The 18,218-nt window shown below is 44.2% G+C and overlaps 1 protein-coding gene across 1 annotated transcript in view; it reads right to left on the reverse strand.

The window, feature by feature from the left end:
• Positions 1 to 18,218, reverse strand: part of FGFRL1 (fibroblast growth factor receptor like 1) — a 227,662-nt gene that overhangs the window by 145,894 nt on the left and 63,550 nt on the right. The window lies entirely within an intron of this gene.

Raw genomic sequence — 18,218 nt, forward strand, 5'->3', positions numbered from 1 at the left:
CCCCGTGGTCCCAATGTCGGACTGCGTGCAGACAGCTGCACACTGCTCTCCATTCCTGCGCATAACTCCTATGAGCAGAATCGAGGGCAGCAGCTCCAGCATTTGATTAGGCTTCTGTGTAATGCCCTGAGGGAGTCTGACCAACCAACCAACCAACCAACCAGTCAAGGGGTTTTGATTATCTCATGCACATTATCATTCACATAGGCCCCCACTGCAGCAATGCAATTCCCCGAGGAATGAATCATTTTTGTAATATATTTATAACAAATATAAACCACCACAAGCATCATACACAGATCTGAAGGTCAGTGGGACCAGCCCATCTAGTTTCATTATCCAAGCTGGGCAGAATGCAAATGTTATTATGATTACCAATCATTTTACTGCCTAAGAAATGTGGGATTTTCAAAAGCACCTGAGTGACTTACGACCACAAGTCCCATTGAAAATCAACAGGTCTGGTGCTCCTAAGTCACTCAGGCACTTCCCACCCTGCATCTTTCATAGAATCCCTGTCATTCTTTTTCTCTACCGTATTTCACACACACACACAGGTCAGGGCTCCACTGCACTAGGTACTATACAGACATGCTGGAAAGTCAAAGTCTGAATACCTATTTAAAAAAAATTACAATGAGGTTCTCTGGCCTGGTTATGCAGGAGGTGAGAGCGGATGATCATAGTGGCCCCTTATGGCCGTAAAATCTATGAATCTGTCAAGGACAGTTCTTGCCCCCAAATGCTTAGAGTCTTAAGCGTGGGTCACATAATGATCGTCATGTGGGTCAATCCCTGCACCTATGTAGAGCTCACTGCAATATCAAGGTCTTAGCTAAAGGTCAGATACAAGATGCAGGTATGAACGGGGGAGGGATAACACTATCTGCAGCACAAATGGTAGAAAGCAAATTAAAATTCTTTTTGTTTATTAATCTAAGGTGTAAAGAGAAAGAGACGTGAGGGTGTCTGAATGAAGTTAAAGTGCACAGTGTGTCTTTAACCAGATGTAAGCATTCACCTCTCCCTTTGCTTCACTTTAAAAGGTTTGAGCCACGTATATACTTTTATTAAGTCTCAAGCAATCTGAAGACACTGTTTCCAGAGCCATGAATCAAATTTGCTAATTGTTACACATCTTCATATTCCCTTTTCTTTGAGCAAAAAACTGGAAACAGCTCCAGGAGCCTTGGGGCTGAAACAGATGTCATGAGCCACTTCCTACCAATTAGAAAAGGAAAGTAACTGCTCAGGTTAATTACAGGGAGCGGCCACACATGGAGTTGTGTAACAAGAATGTATGACACAGAGAAACCAACTGCTTCGTATTGGATTTCAAGAGACGGGGCATGACATTTCCCCTTACAATTACATGATTTTTCAGTGAAAAATAGATGTCTGTCCTCTTTGGATGTTACTCTGTGTGCTGACTATTGGCACACAAGAGAATTCATGCAGCCCACACCTATGATGATGCCACAATACTTGCTTCCAAGTCACAAAATAAGTATAGAATTCTACCCGGCAGATCTCCACCCCAACAGCCTGGTCCCCAGTGGCTTGATTCGTCAGTGCCTTGCATCCCTACAGCTAATTAGAAGTGTGCAAGGTTGATATAAACTTTGGTCTAATGGCTAGCCCACTACAACAGGACTCCGAAGAGCCAGGTTCTATTCCCAGTTCTACTACTTGCCTGCTGGATGGGCTTGGGCATGTAATTTCACCTCTCTATGCCTTGGTTTCTCTATCTGTAAAATGAGGACAATGGGATTTGCCTACTCTGTAAAGTGCTTTGAGATCTACTGATGAAAAGTGCTACAAAAGGAGCTAGGTGGTATTATCATCACACAAGGCTGTGAAGAATCAGGTGCCCTATATGTAGTGGACCTCTAGGTTCTCCACTTATAGGGACTGCAGATCTTCACAACCAAATTCTGCTGTGACTCACAGCTTATGCAAGCCCGGTGAAATGAGTGGGGTTATGCAGAGTGCAGGTCCGGGCAGAACTTAGCACCCACCGGGCAGATCCAGTAAGGAAAACAAAACAGATCCACTGAGCAAAGCAGGGTTTTGCTGTAAAATTGTTAGCTCTGTTCGTGCCCGAAAGTAAAGAACTACCTATGCCTTTCGAAACTGCCTCCTAAGTCCTAGGTGACTTCTAAACAGAATGGGCCAGATCCTCAGCTGGGGTGACCTGGCATAGCTCTATTGATCTCAATGATGCTATGCCGACTAACAGTAGCTGAGGAACCAGCCCAAAGTATACTGGAGCAAAAATATACGTATATGTAAAGTCAGGTTAGCATGACCTGACAACAAAATCAGCAAGGGCAGCTAAAAAAACAACAACAATCCAGAACCAAAAAGCCAGCTGCCCAGCCTAGCAATTCTATTTTATGGGGAGAAATGGCTAGCAGTTCACTTAAAGCTTGATTTGTAACATGAGGTTCTGATCCAGGAAGCTTTGCGAACTGTAAGCAAGGAGGACTGTGTTAACCTGCAAAATGCTGCCTCCTTAGGGTTTGCCAGCCCAGGACAAATCCAGCCAAAAGCAGGAATAGAGGTTTACCTTGGAGGTAATTGCTGTAATCAGATTACACTTGTGTTGCAACTCCATTGTTTCAGAAGGCTTTGTTCATGGTGTAAATGTTTGCTTACAGGAAAAACGGTTTTCTGGGATTTCTTCCTCTTCAGAGACTTCCTCTATTATCCACACTGTATTACGCATACACAGCCAAACTCTTCGTGCCAGTCTGGTCATGATTTACATTATGGTTCCATTTATAAATAGCTTTAAAGGTTTAATACATTATTAGTAGATGTTTTATTAAATGGACAATCCACTATAGAGATTGTTCTGCAGTCCAACAGGCCAACAGGTTTAGTGCTCATCACTAAAACCAGTTTAACAAAACGGTATTTCATCGAGATATGCATTTTTGTCTAAGTTGCAACATTTTTTGGCAAGATGATTTTGATAAAGTTTTCTTCGGGAAGCCTTTTGAGTCCTTGGGCTCTCTGGTCATTTTGACTCATTTCTCCCTCTCTTGTAAAGCTCAGGTTTTGATCCAAAAGCAGCCGTTTTCAAAAAATTACATTTCACAAAACCGTGTGAAAAGTTGTTTTTCCATTCCACTGCAAAATGAATAATTTTGAAACCTCAAAAAGATGCCACAAAACAGGGTTGTTATCCTCTGGCAAGTTCTACTTATAGCCCTCTATAAACACAAACCTCTCATCTATAACATGGCTATAATAGCTATTAACCCATTAATAACCTTTTTAAAATAATGCTAAATCATATAATCATAGGACTGGAAGGGACCTCGAGAGGTCTTCTAGTCTAGTCCCCGGCACTCAAGGCAGGACTAAGTATTATCTAGACCATCCTGACAGGTGTTTGTCTAAACTGCTCTTAAAAATCTCCAATGATACAGATTCCACAACCTCCCTGGGCAATTTATGCCACTGTTTAACTACCCTGACAATTAGGAAGTTTTTCCTAATGTCCAACCTAAACTGTCCTTGCTGCAGTTTAAGCCCATTGCTTCTTTTCCTATCCTCAGAGGTTAGGGAGAACAATTTTTCTTCCTCCTCCCTGTAACAACCTTTTATGTTCTTGAAAACTTATGTATGCCTTCAGTCTTCTCCAGACTAAACAAACCGCGTTTTTCAGTCTTCCTTCACAGATCATGTGTTCTAGATCTTTAATCATTTCTGTTGCGCTTTTCTGGACTTTCTCCAATTTGTCCACATTTTTCCTGAAATGTGGTGCACAGAACTGGACACAATATTCCAGTTGAGGCCTAATCAGTGTGGAGCAGAGCGGAAGGATTACTTCTCGTGTCTTGCTTACAACACTCCTGCTAATACATCCCAGAATGGTGTTTGCTTTTTTTGCAACAGTGTTACACTATTGGCTCATATTTAGCTTGTAATCCACTATGATCCCCAGATCCCTTTCTGCGGTATTCCTTCCTAGGCAGTCATTTCCCATTATGTATGCGTGCAACTGATTGTTCCTTCTTAAGTGGAGTATTTTGCATTTGTCCTTATTGAACTTCATCCTATTTTCTTCAGACCATTTCTCCAGTTTGGCCAGATCATTGTGAATTTTAATCCTACCCTCCAAAGCACTTGCAACTCCTCCCAGCTTGGTATCATCCCAAACTTTATGAGTGTACTCTCTGTGCCATTATCTAAATCATTGATGAAGATATAGAACAGAATTGGACCCAGCACTATCCCTGCGGGACCTCACTCGATATGCCCTTCCAGCATGACTGTGAACCACTGATAACTACTCTCTGGGAAGGGTTTTCCAATCAGTTATGCACCCACCTTATAGTAGCTCCATCTAGGTTGTATTTCCCTAGTTTGTTTATGAAAAGGTCATGCGAGACAGTATCAAAAGCCTTCCTAAAAAGTCAAGAGATACCATGTCTACCGCTTCCCCCCATCCACAAGGCTTGTGACCCTGTCAAAGAAAGCTATTAGGTTGGTTTGACATGATTTGTTCTTGACAAATCCATGCTGTTACTTATCACCTTATTATCTTATAAGTGTCTGCAAATTGATTGATTAATTATTTGCTCCATTATCTTTCCCGGTACAGAAGTTAAGCTGTAATTCCCCGGGGTTGTCCTCATTCCCCTTTTTTTAGATTGGCACTATTTTTGCCCTTTTTCAGTCCTCTGGAATCTCTCCCATAACTTTTTGAAGATAATCGCTAATGGTTCAGATATCTTCTCAGTCAGCTCCTTGAATATTCAAGGAAGTATTTCATCAGGCCCTGGTGACTTGAAGACATCTAACTTGGCTAAGTAATTTTTAACTTGTTCTTTCCCTATTTTAGCCTCTGATCCTACCTCATTTTCACTGGAATTCATTAAGGGAGATGTCCAATTGCTACTACAGTTTTTGGTGAAAAGTGATAATGGAACCATATTATTAAGTGTGATCACCAACATTGTAACAATCTAAAGCCCTCACTTTTGAGAGCTCTAAACTGTTCAGTGACCAAACATCAGTGAGTTTTCACCAATGCTTCTTGCTTCTTGCTGCAAGAAAGGAGTCTTGTGACCACACTTAAATGACTAGTGTTCACTAGATTCCCAGCAGATATAAAATTCATTGGCTCTTAGTCAATTCTTGTACTCTTGAAAGCAAATTAGCAAATTAGCAAAAGCTCTGGACAAATAAACTATCCTAATTTACATTCTGCCTCAATCAGTCCACCCCAAATCCCAGCAGTTAGATTAGAGGCTGGATAAAACTGATTATCTTGAATAGGATCGGTATAGTGAGCCTCCAAGACAATCTGTGTGCCTCCCGAGTACCCTCTAAATTTAACACTTAGAGGTACCAATTGTTGTTCTGTATACATCAGATCTGCTCTTCTGAGATGCATCATCCTTGCCCAGCTGGGTTGCCTGACATGTCACAAGGGTGTATGTGTGTGTATATCAAAATGAATCATTGGCTTCGGGAGGTGGTGGAATCTCCTTCCTTAGAGGTTTTTAAGGTCAGGCTTGACAACGCCCTGGCGGGGATGATTTAGTTGGGGATTGGTCCTGCTTTGAGCAGGGGGTTGTGGACCAGATGACCTCCTGAGGTCCCTTCCAACCCTGATATTCTATGATAGACTTCATGCTGCACACCACAACTGCTCAGAAATTCACTGTGACACCAGATATTGAACTCAGATCCTCCTGCACCAATAGCACAAGGCACCCTCCATTGGAGCTACAGGAATATTGCATGCAGCTGCTAACCGAAAAGGGCCTCAGACACACAGCTGGGCCGTTCTGATTCCATCCAGCAGACATCAGAGGTGTGCACATGCACGCACAAGCCCACAGGAATACAATGCAATCAGTGTCCCTTTAATTATATGCTCCGGTAAACTGAAAGAATACAGTAAGTCCTATCCATAGCCATAGCCCCCAAACTGCAGTCTCAAAGGGTTTCTCTGGGATTTTAACAAATGACAAAAATCAGAAAGCTGTAAGAAGCTCCCATGATCTCATAATGGGCCCAATTCTGCTTCAATCCAGTCAACAGCAAGTATCTCAGACTTCACTGGAGCGACAGTGATTTATACCAGCTGAAGGTCTGTCTCTCACTGACTTTAATAGGAGCATGACTGGGCTCAACGCCAGCATGTTACGCTTTGCTGTAGCAGGGGGGATATTCAGGTCTGCACGACCATTCACCATCAGATTTCTCTATAGTGGCAGGCTCTGAGGTGAGCTTTGCTCTCCTTCCATAAACCGTTTCCACTCCGAAAAATAAGCCTTCAAATCTGGCCCTTACAGAGGCTGAGATTTTTCACTGTTGCATCTGTGATAAAAAACAGATTCTAGCCAAAAGGACAGGCATTTAGACAGATCTACCCTACAGTGCATCAGGATTTAACAGGGCCAATCTGGACATCCCAACGCTGAAATAGCTCAATGCCACGACTCAAGGCACCAGCGGTCTCATCCAATATCCTACCTTCAAGAGCTATAAGGAAAAATATCTAGTAAATTACTCTTATAGCAGAAAACCTTGTTAAACCATTCACTAGGAGAGCTACTAAAAGTTGCCTTTTGGTCGCCAGCAGGATTACTAAAGGCTATACTGTGATTTGTGCATCTCTTCCTATTTATTCACAGCATAACACAACACCTGCTAGAAGCAGGGGAAAGATTAAAATTTGGTACCTCTGTGTTATTCAATGTGCAGGAGCTGGCATCCGAACAGAGGATTCAAACAATGGCAAGAGCTTAACGGGTGTTTTCTTTTTCTTTACAATAACATTTTTGCTGCTATGTCATCTTTCTGCTCAGCCAAGCAGACACTGTGGCTCAAATCAGCTGTGAGAGCCATCAGCAGATTTTTCTGGCCTTTCAAAAGATCTTCTAGCTTCAGATTCAGAGGGGGCCACGGTGCAGCCAAAGTGGTGAAAAAACAAACATCGACAGGCAGCCCACACGTTTACCAGTCAGGCGCTCGCAGGACTGTGAAATCAGCAGCATTTTTTCAGTGAGATGTTGCCGCTTTAAACCAGCAAGCAGGCTTCACCCTCCCCGGAAAATCATGTGGTTTCTTAAAAGGGCTACAGCCAGGGTATTACAGGATGACAGCTTCAAAATTCCTAAGATGTCTGGTAGGAATATTTCACAAAAGAGTAGGCTCTTCCTTGGGGCCCAATATCGGCAAAACAGAGTCTATGGAGGGGAACCCTAAGGTACCTCTATTACAAAACAAATTCTTTTGGCTAAAAGAATTGCTGAATTCAGATACAAGCACCTTTATCCTTTTGCAGTGCTTCTTAGAAAATACAGTCTGCCTTCTCCCGAGCAGTATCAGATATTGGGGTTTTCAGGTCAGTTTCCGATTGGAAGAGAAAGCAGTACCATGGAGTCCAGATATTTTCTTGGTGTGATTTGTTTATTAACACTATATACACCAGTCCTCAGGCAAAGAGGGACGCAAATGGCATGTAGGACATCCGCTCTTTCAGAAGTCTCAGCCGAAATCCCCCTCGGAAGCACCATGCACCAACACGCTGCACCAAGAATCGGCTCTAGTTAGATAGACTAAGGCTGTGTCTACACTGTGAGCTAAGAGTGTCACTACCAGCGTACGTGCACATACTCATGCTTGCTCTCATCAAGCTAGCATCAATATAAATAGTAGCTTAGCCACAGTAGCACGGGCAGCGGCAAGCAAGGACACAAGCTAGCACTGTTGACTACGTACCCACCGGTTTCAACACAGCATGGGTAAGCCAAGACTCCACTGCCCATGCTACCATAGCTACACTACTGTTTATACTCGCACTCTCTCGATGAGAGCTAGCACAAGTACGTGTACGTGCGCTGGGAATCACACCCTAGCTCGTAGTGTAGACGTAGCATAAGGCAGAAAGCCAACTCGCTTGCTTTTTGCAACAGCTCCCTCAAAGGAATCTACATCATAAACCAGCAATACAGAATTTCTTCAAAGACTGTACACTCACTCATACTTAAGAAAAAGAACCTGTCAGGACTAGGTGTGAGGAGGAGACTGGGACTCCCGACAGTGGGCTTGGAAGGGGAGACTAGGACTGTGAGTAAGGAGATTAGAAATCGGATGAGAAGCATGAGGAGTGAAGACTGGAACGGGGCAGGCAAGGAGAATGGAACTGAGATGAGAAGCTAGAGTTGGGGAAGAGACAGGGAATAGGGCAGAAAGGGGTCCAGATTGGGGAAAACAGGCAGAAAAGTCTGTGCCCACACTCCCTTCCACAGCTTGGAAAGGAATCCATAATTCCTGAGTCTCACCATTCCCCCGCTGTCAGCAAATATCTGTGAAACCCACTGGCAAAGTGTGCATCTTATCCTCCTCTAGTGTTGAGCCACACAGAGGAGGACAGCCTACTACTGCTATCAGTTACTCCATTAGCTCACGTGGAAGAGGTCTGTGCAGCTGATCTAAAGGTTCCAACTTTGCTGATGACCTACGTAGGTGTCAATATGATATGACGTGGACTTTGTTTTTTCATCTTGTTTAAAAAAAAAAAAAACTAGGAAATTACACTTACATACACACAAATTATCTTAAAAGGGCATTATTAAGTTTGCAAAGTCAAGCACTCTAAAGTTAGGAAATGCCAGAATTAAGCCTTAATTTAGCCTCTTTGAGTGTATGTTATATTACATGTATTATGGGGGGGTATTTACAGAGATGTGGAGTAATGTTACACAATTCCAAGAGAAAGAAGTATGACGATCCTAGATTAATTTAACACTTAGGACCTAATTCTGAACTCACTTACAGCACTGGTTTATATAATTTTAACTCCATTGACTTCAGTGAGTTATTCTTCATTTATGCTACTGTGAAATAAGAATCAGGCCCTTAACCTCCCGTCTCACACATGATTGCTGGAGATTCTGGAAAAGATCTCATTTGGTGGTGTCTGCAGACTAACACGATATGAAAGCAGATTCTGCCTTCCATTATACCAGAGGAGTTACTCTGCATAAATACTGGTATAACTGAGGACAGAATCTGTTTCTTAATCTATGTGACTGCTAAATTAATAGGAAGATCTACTGGGATTAATTTTGTCCTCAGAAAGAGGCACAGAGTTTCAGGCCAGAAGAGGCCACCATATCGTCTAGTCTGAATTCCTGTACATCACGGGCCATTAAATCCCACCCAGTCACCCCTATATTGAGCCCAGTAACCCCAAGTAATACAGTATATATAGACTCAAGTATTACAGCCCTCAGGAGACTAAACTATTGGGTGCCATGGGCAGAGACTAGGAGGGACTGAGGTGCACCAATGCTAAAAGCCTCTGCAACAGAAGGCATTGGTTAGGTGAGATATGCCCAGATGACCTGAGCTAACCACTTGCACCCCATGCTGCCAATCTGACCTGGGGGATAATTCCTTCCTGACCCCCAAAATAACCACCAGTTGGACTCGGAGTATGTGAGCTAGATACACCAGCCAAACATCTGAGAAAGAAAATTCCCAGTCCTGCCTCAGAGTACCTACCCACCCTATCTGATGTCCAGTCATGGCCATCTCTGATGGTTCAGCAGAAGGAGCAAACAAATATAAAAACCACAGAATACGTACGGAGGGAGGGATTTCTTTCTTGACCCCTTCAGGCAACTGGCTGCAGCATGTGATATACATTTGGAGTTCACATTCAGCTAAATTCTGGTTCTAATAGTAGACACATCATTTCCAACAGAACCTATGATTTCCTTGGAGGTCTCCTATCCAAGAACTGACCAGAGCAAATTCTGCTTGGCTTGCTAGATCTAGCAAAATTACATGCAAAGGTGTTATAGCTGTAGACGCAACAACCTCTAAACAAATGAGAGTTTGCAAGGGCTATAAATGTACATTCCACCAGCCGGTACTGCTTCCAAAGTTGAATTATGTAAAACAAAAGAGAATTTTTGCAAAACAAAAAAGAGAAACCTGCCTGGTTTAAAACAACGCTATCACTACAGGTACTACTGAAATTCATCAATATCTCTGTTACATGCTAATTAATCTGTAGCAAAACTCCTGAATGGATCATTACAAAACACAATGGTGATGTCTACACTACAGCTTATGTTGGCATAACCTATGTTGCTCAGGAGTGGTTTTATTATGCTGACATAACATCTGCCGCTTGCAGAGGTGATTTTGTTATGCTAATGGCAGAGCTCTCTCCTGTTGCCATAGAGCGTCTTCACCAGATGAGCTGCAGTGGGGCAGCTGCAGCGCTGAATGTGTAGACATGCCCTAAGTTGATACTACTTTCCTTTATTGTTTGTGGGATGTTAAGACATAAGTATTTCAGGGGTATGCATTCGCTGCTACCTACTGTAGTGTTAACTTTCTGAGAGCTGGCAATGCCGCGAAGGGAAGATAAGATCATTTTAAAAGTGAGACTGACACCAGAAACGCAAACTGGAGAAGGAAAAAAGTTAGAAAGGGGTCTTCATACAAATTCTCTAGGTTATCAGTTCTTTACCTGCCTTGTAATCAATCCTGGTGCCTGATCAATTTCACAGGATGGACACAATGTTAGGACAAAGGCTCTTTATTCCCTTTGCTCATGCTGTGACTTTATAATAAAGGCTAATTCGCTGGGAAGGGCAAGGTGGAGCTGGACGTAGAGCCTATCAGGTAACGTTAATGTTCAGCCAAGATATGGACCTTGTGTTTGAACGAGACAGACAGTCTTTGAAGAACATAATGTGTGCTGCCACAATGGCTGGAGTAAAAGGAGCTGCTCTAGTTACTTTATAGGATGGACTGATAAAGTATAGCTGGATTCTTATCAAGATGTTGGGGTTTTTCACTGATTCATATGGTAATGGCTGAGAATACAAAAAGCCAGGTCTTCAAAGGGGAAGAAACAAGAGAAAGGGTTACATTTCCCTGGTTCATGGTAAGGTTGCACATTTTTTTGTTCAGTGGGTTTTTGTTTTTTTTTCAAAAAACGAACCCACTGTCCTTGTACTAGCAAGTCCTAGACAGCTATTTTAAGATTCCCTAGAATTCTAGTCAGATCTAGGCTCACTGTGGAGGGGGAGGAGCAGAATTTCTCCCAAGGCGTTACATTTTCCAGCTTTACCCAGACAAATGGGAACTCCTTAGCTCCCTCTCTTTAGTTCGGTTTCATTTGCCGCCATTACACTATGCATTGCTCATTCTCATAACACTGGTACTGTACTGGCTGTGGGGTCTTAAGATACAAGCACTGGAAAAGTGACCATAAGAACAGATCCTACGCTCTGGTTTCTCTTAGGTACAAGTATTAAATGTGGGTTTTTTTTAAAAACCATGGGCCAGATGCTTGGATCCTGCCAAGCTACATTTAGCACAGAACCCAAAGGTTCCTTTTCCCTCCCCAATAGGGCTGCCAATTTTGGTTGGAAGTAATCCTGGAGGTTTCATCACATGACATAATCTTTAATTAAAGATTAATCTTTAAATCCTGGCAACTCCAGGACAGTTCTGGAGTGTTGGCAACCCTACTCCCCGGTCCTGGGGATAGCCAGGGGCTACTTCAGCCCCCAGCACCAGTCCTAATAGCCCCCTAGGGGCCACTCTGCCAGCCCATTATTGTCAGAGTTCAAGGTACTCTGCCCATGGTCTCTCCCAATCTCAACACCATGGGGTTCATGCAACTAACTGCAGTTCACATACCAGGAGCAGGAAATCCACCAAGCATGGGTAAAATACTGACCCTGTTTCTCTCAGCCTCGTTACCTAGTTCACAATTTAGTAATTAATGCTGCTTTATGGACAGGTCTGTGCAGAACATGAAGAGCTAAAAAAGTGGGGGCTGCGGCATTGGATTTAAAAACAGCCTGACAGAGGCTCCGGCTAGCTCAAGAGAAAGCAAACCCCAGGCCTTTGGCTTGGCGCAGCAGTGTGCCTGTTCCAAAGGGGAGCAGGCCTGCTCAGCTCAAAGACCCTCACAACTGCCACTGAAAACGAGAACTGGCGTTCCTGACTTCCCTGGTAGGCAGCCGCCTCATGGCAAAGCAGCAGGTTGTGATGCAGGTGGCAAGGCAACCCCAGCCAAAAGGCTAACCCAATTTCAACCCTGGCTTAACCACCACAAAGTGATCATAACGTTGAACATGTAAATGTGGGGCTTCCATAGCTTGAGGCTACTTGCCCCAATGTGCAAGTGCGGGGCTGGGAGAGAGGTACACAGAGATGATGGGAAAAAACATGGGGAAGATACAGGAAGATGGCTCCAGATGGAAGGAGCTGCAGAGAAGTATCAGGGGGTAGCCGTGTTAGTCTGTATCTACAAAAACAACAAGGAGTCTGGTGGCACCTTAAAGACTAACAGATTTATTTGGGCATAAGCTTTCGTGGGTAAAAACCTTACTTCTTCAGATGCATCTGAAGGTGAGTTTCAGGTTCAAGGTGATGTCCGCCCATCATTTGTTCAACATACTTAGCCAGGCCTCCTTATTGCTATTGTCTATCAGCTTTCCTTCTCCAGGTGCTAGGTGAGCGACAGATAGACCTGACCACACCTGATGCATCTGAAGAAGTGAGGTTTTTACCCACGAAAGCTTATGCCCAAATAAATCTGTTAGTCTTTAAGGTGCCACCAGACTCCTTGTTGTTTCTGCAGAGAAGGCGGCTCTCGCGCCAAGAGTGACCAGAATGTGTGAAGGAACAGAGGAAAGGTTAGTGCAGGATGACTGGGGAAGGAAGAGAAACAGACCGGGTCCATGTGAGTAGAAGGAGAGAGCGAGATAGGCAACAAGCCAGATCCTCAGCTAGCATAAACTGGTGTCGCTCCATTTACTTCAATGGTGCTAGGCCTATTTACACTAGCTGCAAAAGTTTGGCCCAATGTGTCCGAATTAGATTGGACGGTGGAGGTGGGGAGTTAAAAACCAAAGCAGGCCACTCTGAACTGAATCCTGATATGAATTGGGAGCCAGTGCAGTTGTAGGATGGGGGTTCACTTCTTTAAGCCCATTGAATTCAGTAGAAAGATTTCCATTGAAGTCAATGGGCTTTGGATCCAGCCCTGAGTGTGCAGAACAAGCACTTCCTGCTGCCAGTTGAGTGTAATTTGAGCTCCACATTTCTCCCTTTATCAAGGTGAGTTTCAGGTTCAAGGTGATGTCCGCCCATGCATTTGTTCAACATACTTAGCCAGGCCTCCTTGTTGCTATTGTCTATCAGCTTTCCTTCTCCAGGTGCTAGGTGAGCGACACATGGCAGCAAGAGGGCTCAGGGTCAATTTGTCAGCAATCCAGCCTGGACAACAAGTTTAGGATATCAGAGTAGAGCAGTGTCCCCACGTTAGGGCGGCGTCAGTCTGGCCTGCTAGGTAAATTCAAGTTAATTGAACTGCAACAAACTAGGTAGGCACTGAGGTGAGACAGGTCAGCAGCTCTGACTCTAGTTCCTAAAGACTAGCAACTACGTTACTTCTAACGAAGCAGCAATACTCCCCAAATGATCTCTGCATGCAAGCATGATAGCACAGCCCGTCGGGCCACATGGTGCCTGCTAGACCACTGGCCTGCTTTGGCAGAAGTGAGGAGCCTCATCACTCTATGGGGATCGTGCCAATCTCTGTTTACTCTCTTTGGGACGAATCTTTAGAGATGCTGAGCAACTTCAATCCCCATAAAAGTTAACCAGAGCTCAGCGTGCCCAACGGCCTACACCAGGAGCTCAGGATCAGATCCGTGGAGGGCACATCTCTGTGTGATGAACACTCATTTCCAGGTGGCTATCTGCTCTCATAGGACGAGCTCGCTGTACACACACATGCACCAGTTACAGAAGGATAGCGGGCCTCGTAACAGAGCACATACTAGGGTGATGGGAGTGGTTAAGGAACCTAAATAGAGGAGAATTCTATATCACAACAGTGTATCGCTTAGTAATAATTGTAGCCAAACCTGCAGATCCCAGGAGACTTGTGAAAATAAAAGATCATCAAGCCCTTTGAACCTCATTTTAAGACATATTGAAACAAAACTATATCTAGCTAGGCAGCATACTGTATTTTTGCCTCCCAACTGCCAGCGAAATATAACAAGAAACTAACCAGGAGTAAATAAGCAGCCCTAGAAGGGGCAGGGTGACTCAAGGGATTCGCAGTGAGCTATGCAACTGTTCACTTCTGCATGACTGACTCGACTCCAGACCCCAGTCAACATCTGCCAAAAGGTGACCACGCGACCTAAGATGGTGGGTTTCAATCACATCATTCCTGGCGAACAAGTGTCTACATCACAGAAATCACCATTATAACTGGCACTAATGGGCAACCCCATTGACAGTCACAGCAGACACACCAAGGACTGAAAGGGCCATGGAAACAGAACTTCTCACACCACAGGTTATTCTACCAGAACAGGGATTAAGCACGTTGGTAGGGCATGTGCTACTCCCCAGCTGGTAAATGTTCCGTGGACAGATGAAGTCAGTGTCTAGGGCTGTCAATACACTCCCTTTCCCCCGCACTAAACATTAATTCCATGACAATACTTTATTAAATGGGAGTCACTAGTAAATAACTGTAAACCCAATATAAACTCCCTGTAATTAGGGATGCACCTTAACTTTGGGGCATAGAGTCCAAACATGCTTCCACCACTGCCAAACAGTTCCCCTGGTGTTACTAGTGGAGGAATGAGGATATCCTGAGGAGTATGGCTTTAGGAAGTTGTAAAATAGCACACTGAACCAGAGCACACAATGAAGCGCTTGCAGAAGCTACAGTAGCTCTAGACAAGCTCTAAATGCATTTCTCACAGCACTTGTGGTTCCCATTTCAACAGAAGCGGAATAATAGTAAATATGGAAGAAATCAAGGGAATCAGTAACCTCTGCATTTCATTCAAGGTGATGATGTTATTTCCAAAACACCGTATTAAGTCCTTTCACATGAACGGCCAAAAGAGTTTCACAAGCAGGAAATTTTTTATTATTATTATTTAATTTGTTGGGTTGGGTTTTGTTTATTTTAGGTCACGGAGTAACACAGGAATTGCCACACTGGATCATACCAGCAGTTCTTCTAGTCCAGTGTCCTGTTTCTGAAGTGGCCGGTATCACCTGCTTCAGAGAACACTGGAAGAAACTGCCGTTAGGGGAAGTTTCTTCCTAACCCCAGGCAGGTAGCATTTGGCTTATGCCTTGAAGCATGAGGATGTAGATCCTTTCCACACAATAGATATAACCTATCTAATCTGACAATGGATATTCCCATTATCACTACAGCTACACTCTGCTTCCCAGGGCCCACAGTTATCCATGGGGGGGGAGAGCGCAGGTTCAAGTCAGCCTCATTGGGGGTGTGGAAGCCCTTTGTGGCCCCAGAATATGGAGAATGCAAAAGTGGCTTAAAGACGCACTTGCACCACCCCCATCAGAAGCACAAGAATGGAGGAAGTGAGAATCTATCTATCTATGGCATTCTTCTGACTGCCACTACCACCGTGCTGAGCACCTCACAATCTTTAATATATTTAGCCTCACAAGGACCCTGTGAACTCACGTCACCCCTATTTTACAGATTGGGACTATGGCACAGAGAAGCTAAGTGACTTGCCCAAGGTCATCCAGGAACCCCATAGCAGAGCAGACTTTAACCCAGGTCTCCCAAATCTGAGAGTGGTGATCAAACCACTGAACTAGTTTGCCTTCTTGCTGATGCTCAGGCCCTTGGGTTCTATTCCTGGCTTTGCAACTTCAGACAATTGACCATCTCCCTGAGTATCAGTTTACCCACCCAAAATGACTATCCTGATGCTCACAGAGATGTTCTGAAGCTTAATTAGCATTTACAAAGTGCTTTGAGATCCTCCTTCAATGAAAGTTGTGAGAAAAATGTAAGGTAATTAAAAAACAACTAATGATGTACAGCAATGGAAGATGCTTGAGCTATGTTTAGGAACAGAAAACAATAAAATATACATTTTAACTTTTTCTGTTTGCCTTTAAGAAGAAAGTTAACAGGGGGATCAAGCTGAAATCAGTGCCGGTCTCTAGCTTCTTGCAAACTCTTCTTGAATTTATGGTTATACTTCATCTAGCAGCAAAGATTTTCCTATTTTTAGAGTGCAACTAAAGGCCTCTCTGACTTTTTTTTTTTTTTTTGGTGCTTTGTGTTTTTTTTTTAAACAGACCACAGCTGCTAAATTTAGCAGTAAAGAAACAGGAGCAGTCTTTGAAAAAACATGCATTTGTGGTAACTATAAGTAGGGAGCAGATGAAAAAGCCAAGAAGGACAACCCACCCTTGGTGTTGAACTTCTGTCCACACAAAAAGTCTGATGGATAGATTCTAAAACAACCACATGGTTGTGTTTGAAATCCAGGTGAGGGAGGTGCATTCCCACTTACTCTCCCTCTGCCGGAGAAGCTGTGGAGGGGATTCGGGCCCGCCCTACTGGTATGCCGTCCTACAGATTGTTTTGAAACAACAAGAAAAAAAGCTTATCATAATCCTCCTAGCAATTAGAGCCCCGGCTGGCTGTAAAGTTTAATACATTTATCAAAAACTCCTTTGAAGGCACTGCGGAAGTGAATTTGAAGCTGTTTGGGACTACAGGAGTAAGAGAGTTCAGCTGCTCCAGGGGAGCCTGAGATGGGGGCGATTCTCTTGTCTGGAAAACACACACATTTCCCATCATCCTGTTTCTCTGAGGATAAATAAAATGTTATCTTTATGAGTGTCTCTCTCTCTCGAGCTCCAAGGGTTACTGCTGGCATGCTCTGGGGGCTCTTCCTGCTTTGTCAGCCAAGAAGCAAGCAACCATGACATTATAAATCTCACCAAACGACTCTTCCCCTCCCCCCACGAATGTGAGAAAAGTACCATTTATAAAAGAAAGCTGCCAGGTTTTGACCTCCTTTTATGTTACCGACTGCATCCCGGCCAGTGAATGGTTTCACCGAGGCCACGTCTGGTGGCTGCATGTTAAAAGCACAATGTGACCATAACTCCAAAAAGCATGAGGAGGAATTGTAGTCTAGTGATAATGGGCTAGATTAATAGTAATGGGGCTAAATTATTGGTAAAAATCATAGCAGATCAGGGAGGAAGGCTGGGTGATCTTGTGGTTATGGAGTCTGACTAGCCCCACAGCAGACCTGGGATCCAGTCCTGGTTCTCTCACAGTCTTTCGATGACACTTTGGGCAACTCACTTGACCTTTCAGTGACTCAGAGATGTTCTTCCGGGCAAGGATGGTCTCTCACTATGCATTTATACAGTATTGCAATGGGGCCCCCATTGTCAATTTCAATGGGCCTGTTCATGGAGTCAGACACTGTTCTACATGGGAAAAGGGGACAGAATCTGAACCATGTTGTTTTTCATCCAAGGATATCAACGTGGATAGACACTATGCAGGTGGAAAAAACGAGGGACACAAAGGGTAGCATTGTACTTGCCCAAAGTCACACACCAAATCAATGGCAGCATCAGGAACAGATCCCCAGGGGTGTCGATTCCTAGGGTACGTCTATACTTACCTCCGGGTTCGGCGGTAAGCAATCGATCTTCTGGGATCGATTTATCGCGCCTTGTCTAGACACGATAAATCGATCCCAGAAGTGCTCGCCGTCGACGCCGGTACTCCTGCTCCGCGAGAGGAGTACGCGGAGTCGACGGGGGAGCCTGCCTGCCGCGTGTGGACCCGCAGTAAGTACTTTGTCGTTCGAACTAAGGTACTTCGACTTCAGCTACGTTATTCACGTAGCTGAAGTTGCGTATCTTAGTTCGAACTGGGGGGTTAGTGTGGACCAGCCCCTAGTCTCCTGCTCTGATCATTGCCCCACACTCCCCTCTTGTAGTGCAGACTTACACTGCGGCTCGCACAAAGAGCACGCGCACCCTCTCCACACTTCCCCTCCTGTGCAGCGATGGATCCACATGGAGGAGACTGATCAAAAACATGGGGGTTACCAACCTGCCCTGAAGGTGGGATGCCTCCTGCTGGATAAACATCCTGGCCAACAGGGAGGAAGATGGGGGGAGAAAGGGATAACGCAGGTGGAAAAACGTATTTGGAGGAAGCAGAGCTCAATTCAGCCAAAACATTTGAACAAACCTTAAGCCATAACGATGCATCTTATATTTTTAAAAGAATAGCCCCCTAAATGTTACAGCTGCTTTATAGCAGTGTCATAACTATTAAGGGAAGGGTAACAGCTCTCTGTGTACAGAGA

This window comes from Terrapene carolina, unplaced genomic scaffold (assembly GCF_002925995.2).
Source record: "Terrapene carolina triunguis isolate 2854851 unplaced genomic scaffold, T_m_triunguis-2.0 Scaffold66, whole genome shotgun sequence".
Classification (NCBI taxonomy): domain Eukaryota; kingdom Metazoa; phylum Chordata; order Testudines; family Emydidae; genus Terrapene; species Terrapene triunguis.